The following is a 12909-nucleotide window of genomic DNA, read 5'->3' on the forward strand; positions in this document are numbered from 1 at the left end:
CACATCATTTGTAATGTAAAACGTGTTTATAGAATTTTTAAGTGATGGACGAGATTGCGCTGTGCACATTATTAAAGATTTCAGCTATTATTTTCCAATATGGTGGTTGGTATGAACTATGCAAGATGGCAGCTCTAAACATTCCATATAGAATATAGAATATAGTGAATTGTTTGTATTAGACAGAAGGGAAATACAAGGTGGAAATGGGGGAAAAAAAATAATAATAGTGAAGTCAGGAAATAAATGCTTTAGAAGAAGAGAAAGGTTTGATAGAAAAGCCACCAGTACAGAAAAATAAAGAGGTGAGGATTATGATCGTTAGAAAAGTAGATGAGCAAAGGACTGGAGAGATAAGATATTTAAAGGGAGTCAATTCAATTTTTTTTTAATGTTTCCTTTATTACCCATTCCCAAGTTTTGCACAGAAAACACGGTTATATTAATACACTTTTTATCACTTGATTACCTTGTATCTAAGCCTCTTCTGACAGCCCCCGATCACATGACTTTTTAATTATTATCTATTGACTTGCACTTTAGCTAATTAGTGCTGTGTTGTGCTGACTCGTAAATAACTCAACAAGTTTGAACACAATGTTATCTATATGGCCCACATGAACTAGTAATCTCCTGTTGTGAAAAGCTAATAAAAAGCATGTGATCATGGGGCTGTCTTTAGTGACTTAGAAACAGACAGAAATTTAGAGGTTTAAAGGTTATAAAGTATATTCATATAACCATGTTGGTTGTGAAAAGCTGGGGAATGGGTAGTACAGGCATTATCTATTTTTTTTAAACAATTACAATTGTTGTGTTGACTGTCCCTTTAAGAGTAGATAAACCGGAGGGTGTAATAAGGAGCCTCTAGGTCTAAAGGAAAACATGGACCAGAAACTATTATTCTTAATTTCAGTCTAACACAATCCACAAATGTAGCCTCCACCATGCTCTCAAAGTCCATCCCAAGAAAACAAGCTTAATGTTCTACCAAATCTGCCAACCCCTCCAAAAAACACTGGTTTATACCCTCCCCAAATCCATCCATCAATGTTCTTCTCATGTCCTCCCAACAGCTCTTACAATTAGTCCATTCAACACCCTCAACAAGCCCATATGCAAGACCATCCTCAAATTCACCTCCTCAGCACTCTCCTAAGGTTCAGTCCAAAACATTCTCTGTCATCAAGCTTGTTTCTGAAAACGCCCTCCAAAAATAATTTCCTAAAACCCTTCTTAATTGAATTTTTGCCTTACTCGCAGAGGTGTGCCTCTACCAATAAAGCAGAGGCAGCTCTCTTTATCAGCCAACAAGGATTAGTACGAAGTATAACACTAAAACAGCAGAATTAGTTTTAGTTTACATTTAAAGGGACAGTCAAGTCAAAACTAAACTGTCATGATTTAGAAAATGTAAGGCTCATGGGATACTCCTCTATCAGACCGAACTCGGCCAGTAGTCTTGTTATCCCGGCGTCGAGACGGAAAGATAGAGAATATCCCAGAGCAGAGAATATTAGACAAATGAGGAGAGCGGCAAACACCACAGGCAGGAAAGCACAAGGAAAACTATGAGAATGGTCAGGCAGGCAGGGATCAGTAACAATAAATCAGTCCAGCAATTCAGGGGTTAACCAGGTAGTGTAGTGAGACAGGCAGGGTTCAGCAACAATGTATCAGTCAGTAATGAAGGGGTTAACCAGGTAGCGTAGTGAGACAGGCAGGGATCAGCAACAATAAATCAGTCCAGCAATTCAGGGGTTAACCAAGTAGGGAAGTGAGACAGGCAGGGATCAGCAACAATAAATCAGTCCAGCAATTCAGGGGTTAACCAAGTAGCGAAGTGAGACAGGCAGGGATCAGCAACAGTGTATCAGTCCAGCAAACAATCTATCACACCCAGGAGTACACGAAGTAGCACCTATACTTGGGCAGTGATAGATTGTTTGCTGCCCATTTAAATACCTGAAGATTGGCGCGACAGGACCGGTCGGCATCAGGAGCGTGCAGCGATGACGTCAGCGCCACACACCTCCAGAGCCGACACAGCCCTAGGCAACGAGCAGTAAGGAGATGCGGCGCCCCTAGCAACGGCTAGAGCGGCGCGGCGTGACATAGCCCCCTCCACAAGGGTTCCCTCTGGGAACCGGAGTCAGCTTCATAGGATGAGTAGCATGGAATTTGGAGACCAGAGATGGAGCATGCACATCACGGGAAGGAACCCAGAAACGATCCGCCAGGGAGTAACCCTTCCAATGTACCAGGTACTGCAATTGTCTGCGTCTGTATCTGGAGTTCAGGATCTTAGCTACCTCATATTTGGGGTCCCCACGTATCAGGAGCGGAGGAGGTGGAGCTCGGAGCCGGGTATATCTATTCTTGATGTAGGGTTTAAGCAGGGAGATGTGGAAGACTGGATATATACGTAGAGTTTTTGGCAAGGCTACTTTGTAGGCAACAGGAGACAGTCTTTTCAGGACCTTATAAGGACCGATATATCTGGGCCCCAATTTGTGACAGGGTTGGCATAGACGCATGTGTCGGGTAGATATCCAAACACGTTCACCCACTGGAATGGTTCATACAGAAGCCCTAAGACGATCAGCAAACTTCTTGTATCTAGAGACAGCAGAACGTAGCTGAGAGCAAATACGTTGCCAATGAGTTCTGAGTCTAGTGGCGTGTCGGTCTGCGGCAGGAACCCCAGTGGACTGGGTTGAAAGAGGGAACACACAAGGTTGATACCCAGCTGCGGCTTGAAATGGAGAACATCGAAGAGAAGAGTGCCAATGAGTGTTTCCTGCCAGCTCGGCTAGGGGTAGCAACTCAAACCAGTTGGTATGACTAGCGTTGGCAAAGGCTCTAAGGTAGGCTTCAAGATCTTGGTTTGCTCTCTCAGACCGTTGGTCTGTGGATGGAAGCCGGAAGACAAGGACACCTTGGTCCCAATCGATTTACAAAAGGCTTTCCAAAAGGCAGAGATAAATTGTGAACCTCTGTCGGAAACAATGTTCACAGGAATGCCACGAAGTCGTACCAAATGCAAGAGAAAAAGAGACGATAATTCTTGAGCAGAAGGTAATTTGGTTAGTGGTACGAAGTGAGCCAGTCTGGAGAAGCGGTCTACCACCACCCAGATAACTGTACAGTGGTTGGAAGAGGGAAGGTCCACAATGAAGTCCATAGTTATGTGTGTCCAGGGTTGTTTGGGAATGGACAATGGTTGGAGCAAGCCAGGAGGCAAAGATCGGGGAGTTTTGTTGGCCGCACAAATCATGTAGGCCTTCACATAATCCTGAGCATCAAACTTCATAGTAGGCCACCATACATGTTGGGAAAGACGCTTGAAGGTTTTAGTCGAACCAGGATGTTCTGAAAGTTTGCTATCATGAACCCAGGCTAGCACAGGGATACGTAGATTCAGAGGTACAAAGAGGATATCGGAGGCCATGGGGGCACCAGGGGGTTTACCGGACTGGGCACGTTGCAATCTTTGCAGAAGGGTGGTATTGAGTTGAGCAACCACACAGGAGGGGGTATGATGAGTTCGATAGGAGCTTCTGAGGCATCATTTGAGTGAGGGAACTGACGAGAAAGGGCGTCCGCCTTCTTGTTTTTGGTCCCGGGAAGATAAGAGACCACAAAGTTAAAACGGGAAAAGAACAAGGCCCACCTGAACTGTCGGGGATTGAGTCGATGAGCAGTCTCTAGGTAAGTCAGATTCTTGTGGTCGGTGAGAATCTGAATAGGATTGGCGGTGCCCTCTAACCAGTGACGCCATTCCGTCAAGGCCATCTTAATGGCTAAGAGTTCATGGTTACCCACATCATAGTTCCTCTCAGCAGGAGTAAAGCGTTTAGAAAAAAATGCTACAGGGTGTGACTTGGAAGTCAAAGGGTCCCTCTAGGTAAGAGCTGCTCCAGCTCCTATCTCAGAGGCATCAACCTCTAAATTGAACTGTAGGTCAGGATGGCGAAGGACAGGAGCTGAACAAAAAGCCTTTTTCAGACAAGAAAAGGCGTTTACGGCCTCAGGAGGCCAATGTTTACAGTCTGTGTTCCATTTTGTCAATTCAGTGAGAGGAGCCACTGTTTGGGAAAAGTTCTTTATAAACTTGCGGTAGTAATTGGATAATCCCAAGAATCTCTGCAATTCCTTTAAAGAGGTAGGTTGAGGTCATTGTAGAACTGTGGTGAGTTTAGTAGGATCCATGGCAAAACCCTCCTTCAAGATGACATAGCCAAGGAATTGGATTTGCTCCTGATCAAACTCACACTTTTCTAACTTAGCTACCAAAGAATTCTTTCTGAGGCGAAGAAGCACTTCTTTCACGTGCCTGTGATGCTCCTCTAAAGTGGAAGAGAAAAGAAGGATATCATCCAGATAAACGATGACCGTGCAGTTAAGGAGATCACGGAAGACATCATTGACAAATGCTTGGAAGACTGCAGGGGCGTTACACAACCCAAAGGGCATTACAAGGTATTCATAATGCCCAGATCTTGTGTTAAAGGCAGTCTTCCATTTGTGGCCTGGAAAGATGCAAATCAGGATTGTATGCCCCACGTAAGTCCAATTTGGTAAAAAAGCGAGCATTCTGGAGTGAGTCATACAGTTCAGTGATCAAAGGTATGGGATAGCGATTCTTGATGGTTATTTTATTCAATACCCTGTAGTCAATACAGGGTCTAAGCCCGCGATCCTTCTTACTGAAAAAAAAGAAGCCAGCCCCAGCAGGAGAGGAGGAAGTGTGAATGAAACCTTTAGCTAGGTTCTCTTGGATGTACTCCTCCATGGATTTGGTTTCAGCCTTGGAGAGTGGATAAGTCCTCCCTTTAGGAAGTGGGGCTCCGGGAAAGAGGTCGATCTTGCAGTCATAAGGACGGTGGGGTGGCAGCACTTTGGCTGCTTTTTTTCTCAAACACATCCGCAAAGTCTGTGTAAATAGAAGGAAGGTTTGAAGGAGTCTGTGTACTGGCTATGGGAATATGGGGCAGAGGAATGACTTTAGCAAGACAGGAGTGGAAGTAGGAGGTACCCCAGGAGGCCAGTTGTCCCTCAGCCCAGTCTAACTGTGGATTATGTATCCAAAGCCAAGGAAGACCAAGGATGACAGGCTGTGCTGGGGAATGAATTTCCTCAAACTGCAGCTGTTCAGAGTGGAGGACTCCCACAGTCAGGGTCAGGGGTGCTGACTCAAAATGGATCACGCCTGAACCAAGGGGGGTGACATCCAGGGTGGTTATTTTGAAACAATGTCTTTTCTGGAGAAGAGGTAAACTGGCTTGCATTATAAAACGATGATCCAGGAAGTTTCCAGCTGCCCCTGAATCAATGAAGGCTTGAGTGTGGACAGTATTCTGAAGGAAGGTAAGGGTAACAGGTACCAGGATTCGAGAGGAGTGAGGGGATTTTGTTGAGACAATGCTTAGAGGTACCCCAGTGTTATCCCCTAAGCACTGTCTTTTCCCGGCTGAATGTCACAGTCTTTCAGTTGGTGGGTGTTGGATCCACAATAAAAACATAGTTTCAGTCTCCTTCTTCTCTGTCTTTCAGACTCTGTAGGTTTGAAGGAGGAGAGATCCATGGGTTCCTCTACTGAGGTAACTGGAGTAGCAGAAGGGGTAGTGGTTGCTGACGGAACTGGGCAAACAGGAGGTCGGGAGGGAAGGACCCTTCTAGCTCTTTCTCTCTCGGTTTGTCTCTCCTGAAAGCTAGAGTCCAGATTGATACAAAGCGCTATGAAATCATCCAAAGAAGAGGGAATGTCATGATAAGTGAGTTCATCTTTGATGCGTTCATGGAGACCCCTCCTGAAGGCTGCCTTGTGTGCACTGCCATCCCAAGTGGTTTCTAGAACCAAGGTGCGGAACTCAATGGCAAATTGTGCCACGGTTTTACTGCCTTGGCGGTGATCCAGGAGCGAATATTCCGCAGCAGAGGTATGGCCAGAGGTCCCAAACACAGAAGACAAGGCAGAAATGAACTCATCAACATCTTGCAGGAGTCTAGCATTCTGTTTCAAAAGGGGAGAGACCCAGGCTAGAGCTTTGTCCTTTAACAAAGAAATGATAAAGGTGACCCTTGACTGATGAGACTGGAAGGTGTGAGGATCATTGCGGAAGTGCAGCCTGCATTGGTTCAGAAAGTCCCTGCAATCCGTAGTACCGTCATACTTGTCAGGCAAGGGTATCCGGGGTATACTTCCAGGAGTGGAGGGAGAGGCCAAGGCACTGGGAGTAGGGGCTGGTGGTAAAGCAACAGGAGCGGTATCCCTTGCGGTAACTAGTAAGGCAAGTTGAGCGGTAATAGCCTCTAGCTTGGAATCCATATTCTGCAGCTGCGTGGTATGGGTTCCATACATCTGTCCCTGCAGATAAACAGCTCGTGCCACCTCATCTGGCTGCATGGCCCAAGTATAATGTAAGGCTCGTGGGATACTCCTCTATCAGACCGAACTCGGCCAGTAGTCTTGTTATCCCGGCGTCGAGCCGGAAAGATAGGAAATATCCCAGAGCAGAGAATATTAGACAAATGAACAGAGCAGCAAACACCACAGGCAGGAAAGCACAAGGAAAACTACGAGAATGGTCAGGCAGGCAGGGATCAGTAACAATAAATCAGTCTAGCAATTCAGGGGTTAACCAGGTAGCGTAGTGAGACAGGCAGAGTTCAGCAACAATGTATCAGTCAGTAATGAAGGGGTTAACCAGGTAGCGTAGTGAGACAGGCAGGAATCAGCAACAATAAATCAGTCCAGCAATTCAGGGGTTAACCAAGTAGCGAAGTGAGACAGGCAGGGATCAGCAACAGTGTATCAGTCCAGCAAACAATCTATCACACCCAGGAGTACACGAAGTAGCACCTATACTTGGGCAGTGATAGATTGTTTGCTGCTCATTTAAATACCTGAGGATTGGCGCCACAGGAGGACCGGTCGGCATCAGGAGCGTGCGGCAATGACGTCAGCGCTGCACGCCTCCAGAGCCGACACAGCCCTAGGGAACAAGCAGTAAGGAGACGCCGCACCACTAGCAACGGCTAGAGCGGCACGGCGTGACAGAAAGAGCATGCAATTTTAAACAACTTTCCAATTTATTCCTATTATCTAATTTGCTTAATAATTTTGGTATCATTTTTTTGAAAAGCATACCTAGGGGTAGCTATGCACTACTGAGAAATTGAAAAGTTAAAGAGACACTGAACCCAATTTTTTTCTTTCATGAATCAGACAGAATATGCAATTTTAAGCAACTTTCTAATTTACTCCTATTATCAAGTTTTCTTCATTCTCTTGGTATCTTTATTTGAAAACCAAGAAAGTAAGTTTAGATGCCGGTCCATTGTTGGTGAACAACCTGGGTTGATCTTGCTGATTGGTGGATAAATTCACCCACCAATAAACAAGTGCTGTCCATGTGTTCTGAACCAAAAATTGGCTGGCTCCTTAGCTTAGATGCCTTCTTTTTCAAATAAAGATAGCAAGAGAACGAAGAAAAATTGATAATAGGAGTAAAATAGAAAGTTGCTTAAAATTGCACGCTCTATCTGAATCACGAAAGAAAACATTTGGGTTCAGTGTCCCTTTAACCCCTTAGTGACCACAACACTTTTCCATTTTTCTGACCGTTTGGGACCAAGTCTATTTTTACATTTCTGCAGTGTTTGTGTTTAGCTGTAATTTTCCTCTTACTCATTACCCACACATATTATAAACCGTTTTTTCCCCCATTAAATGGACTTTCTAAAGATACCATTATTTTCATCATATCTTATAATTTACTATAAAAAAAAAAAATATTATGAAAAAATGGAAAAAGCACACTTTTTCTAACTTTGACCCCCAAAATCTGTTACACATCTATAACCACCAAAAAACACCCATGCTAAATAGTTTCTAAATGTTGTCCTGAGTTTAGAAATACCCAATGTTTACCTGTTCTTTGCTTTTTTTGCAAGTTATGGGGCAATAAATACAAGTAGCACTTTGCTATTTCCAAACCATTTTTTTTTTCAAAATTAGCGATAGTTACATTGAAACACTGATATCTGTCAGGAATCCCTGAATATCCCTTGACATGTATATATTTTTTTTAGTAGACAACTTAAACTTAAAGTATTGATCTAGGCCCATATTTCATGCCACCATTTCACCGCCAAATGCGATCAAATAAAAAATTGTTTTCACTTTTTCACAAACTTATGTTTCTCACTGAAATTATTTACAAACAACTTGTGCAATTATGGCACAAATGGTTGTAAATGCTTCTCTGGGATCCCCTTTGTTCAGAAATAGCAGACATTTATGGCTGTGGTATTACTTTTTGGTAATTAGAAGGCCGCTAAATGCCACTGGGCACCACACTTGTATAATGCCCAGCAGTGAAGGGGTTAATTAGGTAGCATGTAGGGAGCTTGTAGGGTTAATTTTAGCTTTAGTGTAGTGTAGTAGACAACCCAAAGTATTGATCTAGGCCCATTTTGTTATATTTCATGCCACCATTACACCGCCAAATTCGATCAAATAAAAAAAAAATGTTCACTTTTTCACTAACTTTGGGTTTCTCACTGAAATTATTTACAAACAGCTTGTGCAATTATGGCACAAATGGTTGTAAATGCTTCCCTGGGAGCCCCTTTGTTCAGGAATAGCAGACATATATGGCTTTGGCATTGCTTTTTGGTAATTAGAAGGCCGCTAAATGCAGCTGCGCACCACACTTGTATTATGCCCAGCAGTGACAGGGTTAATTAGGTAGCTTGTAGGGCGCTTAAAGGGTTAATTTTAGCTTAAGTGTAAAGATCAGCTTTTCACCTGACACATAACACCCCCTGATCCCTCTCAAACAGCTCTCATCCCTCCCCCACCCCACAATTGTCCCGCCATCTTAAGTACTGGCAGAAAGTCTGCCAGTTCTAAAATAAAAGGCTTTTTTTTCTTTTTTTTTCTCTTTAAAAAATAAATAAATATATATATATATTCTGCTGTGTATGGTCCCCCTTAGTGTAGCTACCCCCCCATACCTTACCCCCTCCCAGACCTATTTTTAAAAATAATTTCCCCCCTCCTCTCCCACCCACAACCACCACCCTCTCCCACCACTTAAAAAAATGTTATACCGGATAGCGGGAGCGCACACACCACCCACCACCGGCACGCGCTCCTGCGCGCACCCGACAACTCAACTGGTCAGAAGATTGCCAGCGATGGGCCACCTCCCTGCAGCTGCTCCCACCCACCAACGATCAGCATTATCACTGGCCGATGCAAAAAAGGGCCACACAGTGTCTCTCTCTGCATCGGTGTGCCAAAAAAGGTATTGCAGTGATGCTTCAATATTGAGGCATCACTGCAATACCTTAAAAGCTGCTGGAAGTGATCAGGATCGCTTCCAGAGCTTCAAACCCCAGAGGATGTGCCAGGCGCGTCCTTGGTTGTTAATTGACATCCAATGGAGGACGTGCCCGGCACATCCTTGGTCGTTAAGGGGTTAATAACAATTGTATGCTCTGACTCAGTGGTTTTCAAACCTTTCAAACCTTTCTTCAGGCCTCCCTAACAGGCCACATTTTGAGGATATCTGAACTGGAGCACAGGTGCAAAAATCAGCTAAGTAGTAAACATGGTTATTTTACCTGCTCTCATCCAAGGTAATCTTGAAAACCTGGTCTGTTGGGGAGGCCTGAGGACAGGTTTAAAAAACAGGGATATATCTGAATGATGATAGAATTTTTTTTATTTAAATAATCTATATTAACAAGAATATAAGGTATACAAACATACATTTTATTATACCAGAATCATTAATAGAACAGCAGTATTAGAATACAAATGTATAAATTTTATAAATATCTGTCAATGTTTCTCTTTTATATAAATGCAAGATTTTTTTTTTAATTATTTTTTTAGTACAATTTCCTTTTAAAGGGAGCAGAGCATTGGTTTATAATTTATTCCACAGACCTATACTTCAAAAAGATTCATCCTGAATGACAAACATTTTCTATATGAGTTATTGTTCAGAAAATAAATAGCCAACAACATTTTTTTGTTTGGTTGTAAAAAATAATAATAAAGGGTAAAAATTACAACAAATATACAGTACATATATATTACCCCAAAACATGAAAAGTAGCTGAGGATTACCTTTCATTATGGTGTCATACTAAATCATACTAAACTTTATGTTGCATTTGCACTAATTGGGGCTCCGTATGCTGCATAATGATGGGGAAGGTGACAAGTGCCAGTCTTGGAGTTAAAAATAAATAAATAAATATAAGCAGTTACTTTTATATAAGTATGTTTTAAAACTTGACTAAAAGTGTATACTGAACTTTACGTTAGAATATTCTTTCAATAGATTAAAGGGACACTGAACCCAAATTTTTTCTTTCGTGATTCAGATAAAGCATGCAATTTTAAGCAACTTTCTAATTTACTCCTATTATCAATCTTTCTTCGTTCTCTTGCTATCTTTATTTGAAAAATAAGGCATCTAAGCTTTGTTTTTGGTTCAGACCTCTGGACAGCACATTTTTATTGGTGGATGAATTTATCCACCAATCAGCAAGAACAACCCAGGATGTTTACCAAAAATGGGCCGGAATCTAAACTTACATTCTTGCATTTCAAATAAAGATACCAAGCGAATGAAGAAAATTTGATAATAGGAGTAAATTAGAAAGTTTCTTAAAATTGCATTCTCTATCTGAATCAGGAAAGAAAAAAATTTGGGTTCAGTGTCCCTTTAATAGCACTTTTAATCATATTTCTGCACCAAGAGCTGACATTTGAGCTTCATATGTCACAATCTGCATCATGGCTGACAAGCAGGGTGGCAGCCATGCCCACCTCTACTCTCTCTGCTGAGCCTTCACATGAGATCTTTATAGACAGAACACCACACAAACAGGCAAACTAATGAAGCAAGCAGACGTCCCAGGTGATAATAATATACACCTCCCAACATTTGTGTCTAAGAATGAGGGACACAGAAGGTGGATAAGAGGCCGTCACCATTTTGTGGGTGGAGCCATGTTGGGAGGGGAAGGATCATGGGTGGTTAGTGGGTGGAGATTGTGGGTATTTCTGGGTTGTTTGTGGGTGTGTCAGAGCAGTTTGTGGGTGTTTCTAGGTGTTCTATGGGTGGGGCTAAGGGGCATTTTGTACAGAGGGAGATATGGCTGTCTCAGAGGGACAGGGCTCAGAATTCAGGACTGTCCATCTCAAATAGGGACAGTTGATAATGCATGGGGCTGACAGAGGAGCTACAGGACCAGGGGTCTGTAATTTAATAATAATAATAATTATTATTATTTGTTCTTTATTAAAGAAACAGTTTAGTCAAAATAAAATGTTCATGATTCATATAGGGCATGTGATTTTAAACAACTTTCCAATTTATTTTTATCATCAAATTTGGTTTGTTGAAAGCTAAACCTAGGTAGGCTCATAAACTGATTTCTAAGCAGTTGAACTGCCTCTTATCTCAGTGCATTTTGACTGTTTTTGACAGACACTGATAGTTCATGTGTGTCATATAGATAACATTGTGCTCACTCCCGCGGGGTTATCATTGATTGGCTAAAATGCAAGTCTGTCAGAGGTTTAGATACAAGGTTATCACAGAGGTAAAAAGTATATTAATAAAACAGTGTTGGTTATGCAAAACAGGGGAATGGGTAATAAAGGGATTAACTATCTTTTTAAACAATAAAAAAATTCAAGTAGACTGTCCCTTTAATCATCAATCTTAGTTCAAAACTCCCTTGGTTATACCTAACTGTATCTGCCAGAAGAAAAAAAACATTAGGTTTTAGGCACATCTGACATACAATGCTTGTTCCGAAGGCAACAGTCAACCTATTAATAATATTGTACTGTGGCTATAAAACCTAACATGAATACTCTGATTTCTACTTATTAAGCACCATAAAGCATTGCTTTACAGGCAATAATACCATGTGAAGGGACAAACTCTGCAATAAAATAAGCCTTCAGAATATATAGAGACATTTTCCCTTGTATGGTTATGCGGTTATAAGCATAGATCTATTTACACAGATTTTTAGCATGCAGTTTATTCCCAGTGCACAACAACCAGAGTGCTGCAGGGTGACCGGCATTACTACATTATGATATAAAGTCATTTTTTATTTAATAAAATGTTTGCAGTAGACTTTTTTATGATGAAATATGAGCTATGTATTCTCTGCTCCAAATATTGTGAATAATAGATCACTGTCTGCTGAAACTAAATATTTGTTTTGCACATAAAGATTGTGAGGCCTTATTTTTGAAAGAGCGTATCTTAAAAGGTGCCTGAATCGTGGGGACTTCTGGATAACAATAAAAAAGAGACATTAAAAATTAAACTGTAATTGCTCTTTAAATCTTAAATCATGTGTAATAAAAATTGCATTGTATTTAATTTCTTCTTTTGGTTACTTTTCCTGTAAATATAGTGCTTTGTAAATCGGAATTAAGGTAGATAAAATCCTATTGGCTGATGCAATCAGCCAATAGGATTGAGCTGGCATTCTATTGGCTGTTCCAATCAGCCAATAGAATGCAAGCTCAATCCTATTGGCTGATTGCATCAGCCAATAGGATTTTTTATACCTTAATTCCGATTGGCTGATAGAATTCTATCAGCCAATCGGAATTGAAGGGACGCCATCTTGGATGACGTCACTTAAAGGTACCGTCATTTAGTAAGAAGACTCCGGATGAAGAGGATGCTCCGCGTCGGATGTCTTGAAGATGGACCCGCTCCGCGCCGGATGGATGAAGATAGAAGATGCCGTCTGGATGAAGACTTCTTCCCGTCTGGAGGACCACTTTTGCCCGGTTTGGATGAAGACTTCTGCCCGTCTGGAGGACCACTTCTGCCCGGTTGGATGAAG

The sequence above is a fragment of the Bombina bombina genome, chromosome 9 (genome assembly GCF_027579735.1).
Source record: "Bombina bombina isolate aBomBom1 chromosome 9, aBomBom1.pri, whole genome shotgun sequence".
Taxonomy (NCBI): domain Eukaryota; kingdom Metazoa; phylum Chordata; class Amphibia; order Anura; family Bombinatoridae; genus Bombina; species Bombina bombina.